Genomic DNA, 8,814 nt, shown 5'->3' with positions numbered 1-8,814 from the left:
TCATATCTAAAATCCTTTCTAGGAGATTGAATCCGCTTCTGCCTAAGCTGATTTCTAATAATCAAAGCGGTTTCGTTAAAGATAGATTGATCACGGAAAATGTCCTTCTAGCTTAGGAAATTGTCCAAAGTACCAGCAACTACAACAAGGGGGAAATATTGTTATTAAACTAGATATGGAAAAAGCTTACGATAGGATGTCATCGGAGTTCATTAATGCGGTGATGAGGAAATTAGGATTCTCCGAGAAATGGATCAACATGATTGGAAATCTTATATCCAATGTGTGGTATTCCATTATCATAAATGGCACCAGAAACGGATTCTTTACTTCCTCTCAAGGGTTAAAACAGGGAGACCCTCTATCTCTATCTTTATTCATCCTGGGATCAGAAGTATTGACTAGGTTGCTCAACAAACTTCACGAGAATGAAAAATTCACTCTGTTCACCATGCCAGCGAAAGGACCTCAAATTATTCACCTAGCTTATGCAGATGACATTATTATTTTCTCAGCTGGGAATAACAAGATGATCAGGTTGATAATGGAGCAAATTCATAAATATAAAAGGGCATCGGGCCAGAAGCTTAATGCAAACAAAGTTTTTTCATCGCTGCACCGAATACTAAAGCCGGGAGAATCAATAGAATCAGATCCACTACAAGAAAATAGATCATTAGCGAAGGGAAAAATGGTCCCTAAAAGTATAATTTCGGTCCCTAAATGTAATTAGCGACCAGCAAAACCTGGTCGCCACCCGTCGTTATAGGCGCCGTCGCTAAAGGTCAATAGCGACGAGCTTTAGCTACTGATCCTTAAAGTGTTTTAGCGACTGAAAATTCTCTTGTCCCTAAAATACTTTTAGGGACTAGATTTCTGGTCCTTAAGCATAGATCAATAGGTCGCTAGAACATTTTAGCAACCTTCCACTGGTCCTAATAGGTTGTTATATATAATAATATCTGGTCCTTAAAGAATATTTTCCTGTCATTTCTATTTGAAATTATACAATTATCAATATAGATAATCACATGAACATAAACGAAATTATCAACAAAATCATTCTTTCACATCCAAATATGCATTTACAAATATAAAGTTGGTAATTAATTACAAAAGTATATTAATATCCCATTGCTAATTATATAATCAGGATGCATATATCACCCCTACTGTTTACACAATCTCTGGGCAAATATATAATATTATCCTAACTGCCTAGTAAAATGCTTGTTAACCATGTTCTCAACTTGTACGAAGTCTTCAAAACTCGCATTTTCAATTGTAACCTCAACTTTTCAAACCCTGTAAACAATAAAAAGTAATTTCTCTTTAGAAAATTATAAGGATCGGATTAAATATCTAAAAGAAAACATAAATGGAGAGTAGCAGCTGAATATTGCATAGTTCCTTCTCTTTAAACATGTCATTTTCGTACATAACCCTGTTATATTTTTCAAATACAGATTAATATAAAATAACTTATCCTTATTTATAAAATGCATTTTCCAAGTAACAATATATACTTTCACAACTCAATTAGTCAAGTAATCAAATATAATTAGAGCTTGACAATGAATTCCTATTTAATAAATAAAATATAAGCTAGAATGTACTAAATACACAAGTTACTAAAGCACAAACTCATGGCCTATGATATTGACTAAACTCATCCAAACAATTTAAGGAGAAGAGACTTCTTCATTGCCTCTTCAAGAAGCTCAATTATATGAAAGAGTAAAGTTGTTGTTAACTTTATAATCAACAATTTTGAGATCTAGATATCAACCAAATTACATAAATAAGACCCCAAGAAAAATGACAACACACAATTGACTGAAACTACCAAAGTAATAATGATATCACAACAGAGCAAACAAGAGAAAGCTTTTATGAGGTGAATCCCCACTGAATTTCCATTGACAAGAAAGCTTTTTTGTTTACCAAACACAGGAAACTAGAAAAAAAAACAAGAGAACATATAAAGAAATTGGTAAAGGAATAAATAACTTGACATATTCTATGAGTGCAGGCTAAAAATTAATACTTAATAGTCTCCATTTACTTCAAGAAGAAAAATATAGTTGTTTAAAAGGATCAAAAAATTAGATCGTTCAATAAACAACTCATATCAATCACAAAATCTCAATTTGACAAGGGTGCACTCACCTAACCTATTCTAAGGATTAGAACACCTAGAGGTGCAAACTTGCAAAATGCATAATGTACATATTTTAAAGTTTAATCATTCTGCCTCAAGTACTCAATTGGTCAAGTTCGCCTTTGCTTCAAGAATTTATATTCAATACTAGCATCCAAAAGGAGAAAACTTTTGCTGCTAAACCTGGTCCTACTTAATTTTGGCTACCCAACCACAAAGTTTCTTATCTTCTTATGTCCCATCCCCTGATCCTTATTTATAAGACTGAACCAGTGTGACTAGAGTCCAACATATCAAAAAAATGAATCAAACTCCAACACAATTGCCAAGAGTGCCAGTAGCTCATTTCACATCTAATGCAAGCAAATGTAGATGAGACACAGAATGGAAAAGTTTGTAGAAAGCCTTTAATTGAGCTGAGAATTTTAACAACCAAAAATATTATATAAGTCTAAATAATATGTATTTAATTGAACTGAGAATTGCCCTCCTTTAAACTGGGCTGATTTTCAATATTCCCTCTTAGGATAGGATAACTTTAAAGTTCATAAAGAGAAAATTATAGTATATTTTAATATAAATTTTTACTACTCTTTCTCTGTCAGTTATTCTAAAAACACTAGGGTATATCCTTGAATTTCTCAACAACTCTAACCTCCATCCTCTACAAAATTTACACCTGTTAACTCAGAATGTCTCTCATATAACTCTTTTATCACTTCTACTGATTAACTATATGTTTGTGAACTCAAATTTTAAAGACAAATAGAAATTAGAAAACAAAGATATCTCAAAATTAGGATTCAATAGTAGACTACAATTCTAATTACCTGGTTCAATGTTGCTGGTTTTGCCATTCAATATTTCTCCAACACAATATTGCAATAAGACTACAACTTTTTGAAGAAGCTCCTTGATTTTGAAACATCTACCCTGGCTCTCTTTTCCTACTACTGTATGTTCACGCCTTCAAAGACAATTGTCTTGTTGCTTCTAAATCCCACTACAACATCATCTACATCTCAAACAAACCATTTTGCAAGCCCTAAAGAATAAAAACCCCATAAGATTTGGAGAACATACAAAAATCGAGATTGTAATCTCACAGATAACCTCAATTCAAGATATTATAATACAAAAAATCACCTATATGGCTCATACGATTATACCCGCTTGAAAGATCAAAAGAATAGTAAAACGAGAGCGGGAATCACTAAATGAAAGGGAATTTTTGAATTGGTATTAGAAAAAAAATCACCGGATAGAGATATTAGAAAACATTGACGGTGTCCTAATTACATAGCTCTAAATCAACACACAAACAAAAAAGAGACAAGGAAAATTAAGAAAATTACCAAAATCAACCCCTAGTTTTCGTTCGCTGCCTAAGGGGAAGCGGACGGCGGCACCAGAGATTATGGATTTCGACACATGGAGTTATTAGGTTTGAGGTGTTTTTGTTTAATACTTTAGCATTTTTTTAATTTAATTATATGTAATTCTTTTTAAGAATTAATTTAAGTTGATGCTCACTCTCGCTCAATATGGAGCACTAGGGTAAGGCTGTACTGTGGCCCGGGCCTGGCCCGGACCGGTCCAGGACTGCGGGTCAAACGGGCCGGTTCAACCGGGCCTGGGCTCTAGTGGTGTAAAAGCCCGTGGTGGGCCGGTTCAAGACATTTAGCCCGTGAGCCGAGGACCGTTAAGCCCGGGACCGGCAGGCGGGCCTGGGCCGGTTCAACCAGGCCTAACGGGCCGTTGGCCTTCAAATTTATCCGTTGGCCACTTTAAAAAATAGTCATTTGGCCCCCAAACTTTGCTTTAACCCCAAACTTTTTATAATTACACTTTTTCCAAATTCTCAACTATAAATACCCCCATTCTTTCATTTTTACTCACAAAATCATCAATCTCTCTCTAATTTTCTTCTATAATTGTTTGCTTTATTATTGCAATTTCGTGAAAAATTGTGAAGTTGGTGAATTGAAGTATTCAAGTATTCAAGTCTTCAAGTCTTCAACGATATTCAATTTTCAAGAAGTTGTTCGTCAATTCGGTAAACGCGTTCCAACTCTTAAGTTTTAATATTATAGTTTTGTTAGTTTTATTTCGTACAATTATAATTAATATGGCATTTTCTTTGAAAAATATTTTTGGTGGAAAGGGTAAGGGAAAATCTAAAATTGGTGAATCTAGTAGCCAAGCTACTACTCTTCCCCCGGCTCCCCGACCCAGACCTGTTACCCGTCCTCCTCCACCTATTATTCTTGATAGTGATAACCCTTGTTTTCAATTTTCCGATAGTCAATTTTGCCATGATGTTGCACCGGGTCAACAATTAAATGAAGAAGTTATGAATGAACTTTATCCTAATGAAATTATCTTTGAAAATGATGATTTAGATGAAACGCAACCGGATTTAGATGATACACCTACTAGTCCTGTTAATAACCCAACTGATGCCCCGCCTGACCCTCCTGTAGTAACCCCTACTTTTAATAGACAACCTTCTAAACGGCCCGAAACATCTCTTGTTTGGCATTTTTTTACTCAACTAAGAGAAAAAAATAAGGCTAAGTGTAACACTTGTGGGTCTCAACTAGTTCATAAATTTACTGGAGACCGTAGCGGTACGGGCAGTTTAACTAGACACATATTGAAACACCCTAGAGATAAAGCTAGATTTTTACAAATGAAAACTGCGCAAGAGGGGACAAGTGTAGATAGTACGGTTAACCCTAGTTCAGGTTCAAATTTAGTTCAACCGGAAATTAATACTGTTACCGGTGGCATTTTATATTATGATCCAAATAAAGATCGTGAAGAATTGGCAAAAATGGTTACTGTTATGTGCTTACCCTATAGTTTTCCTTCTAACCTTCATTTTGTGCATTATATTAGAAGAGTTTTTAATCCTACTTATAAAGGATGGCCTCGCGCAACCGTAAAGAGCGATATTTATAAATATAAACATGAATATGAACAATATTTGCGCTATTTATTTACTCATATAGATTGTCGCATTGCTATTACTACTGATATTGGTAGAAGTGGTAATGACTGTGATTATCTAACTGTTACAAGTCATTGGATAGATGAGGAGTGGATAATGCAAAAGCGCATTATTGCTTATAGAATAATTAATTCACGCCACACAGGTAAGTTTATTGCTAACACAGTTGCAGATATTTGTAGATATTTTTGCATTAGAGATAAAATTATGTCGGTTTCAATGGATAATGCTTCTAGTAACACTAATGCTATAGGCTTGCTTACAACTACACTAAATCCTGCATTTAGTAATATTTTTCATGTTAGATGTATTTGTCATATTTACCATTTAATCGTCGGTGCTGGTATGAAAGTTTTAAATGTAGAAATTGAAAAGGTTAAAATGGCTCTTAATTGGCTTTTTATTCAAACCGTAGAAGTAGACTTAGAGACTATTTTAAAAAATGTGATAAATTTGGCTCTTAATTGGACTTGCAGAAAGGTTCATAAACCTTGTCTGACTAGATAGAATTATATGTATGAAAGTTTAGTTGTTGCATATGAATATAGGAACCCAATAAGCGCAACGTATAATGCTCGTGTAGGTGATGGTGATGATGATAATGATGAACACCTTACAAATCAAGATTGGAGTAATGTTAAAATGCTTGTAGACTTTTTAGAACAATTTCATATTGCTACAAATGAATTATCTGGCCAATATTATCCTACTATTTCTAACTATTTAGTTTATATTGCAACACTTGTAGATTTATTTACTCAATTTTCAGAGGGTGGAGTAATTTATGAAGAAGCTATTAATTCTATGAAAGCTAAGTTTAAAAAATATTTTTTCCCTATCCCCCCTATTTTTGGTGTTGCTGCATTGTTAAATCCTACAATGAAATTAGGAGGTCCTCACTTTTGGTATTCAAAAATTTATAACGCTTTATCACTTTCGGCTGAGGAATTTGCTACACTTGGATATGCAAAAGCCTCAATTAAAATAAATGTTCAAACTATTTATAATGCTTATCAACTTGCCTTAGATCAAGCTAGACCAAATGTTCCAACTCCTACTTCGTCTAGTTCGCAAGAATCTAAAAGAACTGCGGGCCTAAAAGCCCTTAGTTCTTGGACGGAGTTCAGGGGTTCTCAAGGTGATAATTTTGGTGATAGTTCACAACTAAATGTGCTTCAAGTTTATTTGTCGCAGAGACTTGAATCAGAGAATCCCGACGGCTCCTTCAATGTTTTGGAATGGTGGAAGGACAAACGAAAATACTATCCGGTTCTTTCAAGGATGACTCGAGATATTTTAGGTGTTCAAGCTTCAACAGTGGCATCAGAGAGCGCATTCAGTCAAGCGAGGCTTCAAATCGGTGGTCATAGAGTGTCTATGAGGGAAAGCTTGGAAAAATCAGTACTCTTCAGAGATTGGATCCGTTCGGAAAGAAGAAATTTTGGACTTGCAGAATCACAACCGAAGATAGATGAAGCTTATGAAGAAATGCTAGCGGAACTTGCGCAGGATGCTGCTTCGCCCGGAAGCGGTGATGAACAAGCTTCTTTTCCACCACCACCAACGGAAATTCCTCCGGACCTTCAAGGATTTATGATATTTGTTAGAGATAATACATAGACTAACATGTAACTTGTATTTTGGCACATCTTCCTTAGTTTTTTTCCTTTTAATGGTGGTATTAGTAACTTGTTGTGCTCATTCCATTAGGGGGAGGAAGACTAAGAAAGATATTGTCATTCTTTGTTAATGTCGTAATAGTAAAATATATAAGACATTTCCTTGAATATTTCTTTGCAATTTATTTTGTGTTTAAATTTGATATAGTATATATATTATATCTCTACCATCCGGATTTTGAATGACATGCGAAAATTCAGTATTTGACAAGTCGTTAGTAATCTGACTCGGGGATATAACAGAATTTAAAGTCCATGTAGTTGGAAAATTAATTTCTTCCTAGATCCATTTAATAAATCAAGGTTTTGAGGTATATCTACCTCTTCAAGTCTAGTACTTTTAGTACTTGTTTCTCCCAGATCCATTCCAAAAGCTTCATATCTATGTTGAATATTTCATATTTATTACATATTTACCATGAAAATTCCTAGGCTCTGATACCATCATTTCCAGGATCAGGGTAGGCGGGCGGTAGTCCGCACGACCATCCAGATCTAGCTGATTCAGTACCTTTGAAGGTTGGCGGTAGTCCGCACAACCAATAAAGATTCGAAATATACGGGAATTCTATTATAATTTAATGACTGTATGGAAGGATCTATCCTTTTACCCAAGTAAGGGGCCTGTCTAGGTCCGATACATACTCTTATTGAGCCCATGTGTCTAGCATTTGTAACTGTGAAAGGGATAGCCCTTTTGACAACTTCGGCGGGCTTTAATGTCACAGCTGGCTAGACGTAGCCACTAAGGTAAAGCCAATAAGAGTAGTACCAGAGTCGACTGTACCACCATCTTGGAACCAAGCCAAGAAACTATATTAAAATTTCTTTATATTTTGAAAGAGTCTGAATTCTTCATGGTTAATATGCAAGAGAAATTAGTTCTTCAACATAGATATGAATTCGTTTAGCCGGACATAGTCACGGCTGGGGAGAGAAACTAAGTATATAAAATACTATATAATAAAATAAAATAAATACCTTTAACGCCAGGAAGCAAGGCCCTGAAGATGAACTGAACTTCAAAACTTCTATTAATCTTCAACTTGATTTACAAAACTAATAAGCTAAAAACTTTACAAGGAGAGAGTTTAGAGAGAGAGATTAGAGAGAGAGGGGATTCTCACTACTTGCCTCTTCAAATGAAGAGGTCTTCTATTTAAAGAAAGAAAAAAAACATAAAGAATCTTTAAATAGTAGATTGGGTCCCATATCTGGGTCCCTTATACAGTGTTTCTGCTGTTAAGAACAGTGTATCTACTATTGTGTGGGGTCTTCGGTTGCTTTTAGTCAAAGTCCTCTTCTGTCTAAATCGTTCATTTGTTGGAGGAATTTTTCCACCTTTTCTTTCTCCTTGTCAGATAATATTATTTCTGGCTGCATTGGCTGTGAATCTTCTTCCGCGATATCATCGCCACTTGTTTCACTCTGTATTGATGTGTCTGATCTTTCACATTGATTCAAAGTTTGAAGTAAATTTCTTTTTACTTCTTCCAGATATTAATTTACTAATTTGGTTTTATCTCCGTCTTGAACCGAAATTCTTCGAGCAATATGTTTGACGGAGCTGTCATCAAATATTTCTTTCTGTGGAGTGGACAAGTATACTTGGATTTGTGTTTTAATAGAATCCAATAATTCTTGTCCATATAATGTTTTTGTTTTGGGATCATTCTTCATCAATTTGTCCCAAAAATTATTGTAAAATACCCTATATAAGCAAGAGATTTGTTCCTCCGTAAAACCTAATTCAGGAGTCCATTTATGAATCCATGGGATAGAGAATTCAATAAAGAAGCCAATTTGATCAATTTTCTCTAGGTAACAGATATGATCTGCGTGATATAACTCGGTTAGGAATGGTGAAACTTTTGCCCATTCTTTGTATAACTTAAGGAATGGTTCAGGCAGGATTTTCGTTGTGGGACCGTGGTATGACCACCAATTTAAAAACCAGTTAG

The 8,814-nt window shown here is 34.9% G+C and overlaps 1 long non-coding RNA gene across 1 annotated transcript; it reads right to left on the bottom strand.

Annotated features, from left to right (window-relative positions):
- Window positions 1-1,065: 1,065 nt before the first annotated feature.
- Window positions 1,066-3,650, bottom strand: LOC142181232 (uncharacterized). The gene is made up of 3 exons (XR_012709770.1): window positions 3,517-3,650; window positions 2,992-3,206; window positions 1,066-1,305 (listed from the first exon to the last, which is right to left on the bottom strand). It is a non-coding gene; the product is annotated as an uncharacterized LOC142181232 (long non-coding RNA).
- Window positions 3,651-8,814: the final 5,164 nt, after the last annotated feature.

This window comes from Nicotiana tabacum, chromosome 5 (genome assembly GCF_000715075.1).
Source record: "Nicotiana tabacum cultivar K326 chromosome 5, ASM71507v2, whole genome shotgun sequence".
NCBI classification, from domain to species: Eukaryota; Viridiplantae; Streptophyta; class Magnoliopsida; order Solanales; family Solanaceae; genus Nicotiana; species Nicotiana tabacum.
Note: the sequence above shows the minus strand (reverse complement) of the source record. Positions and strands in the feature narration are given on the sequence as shown.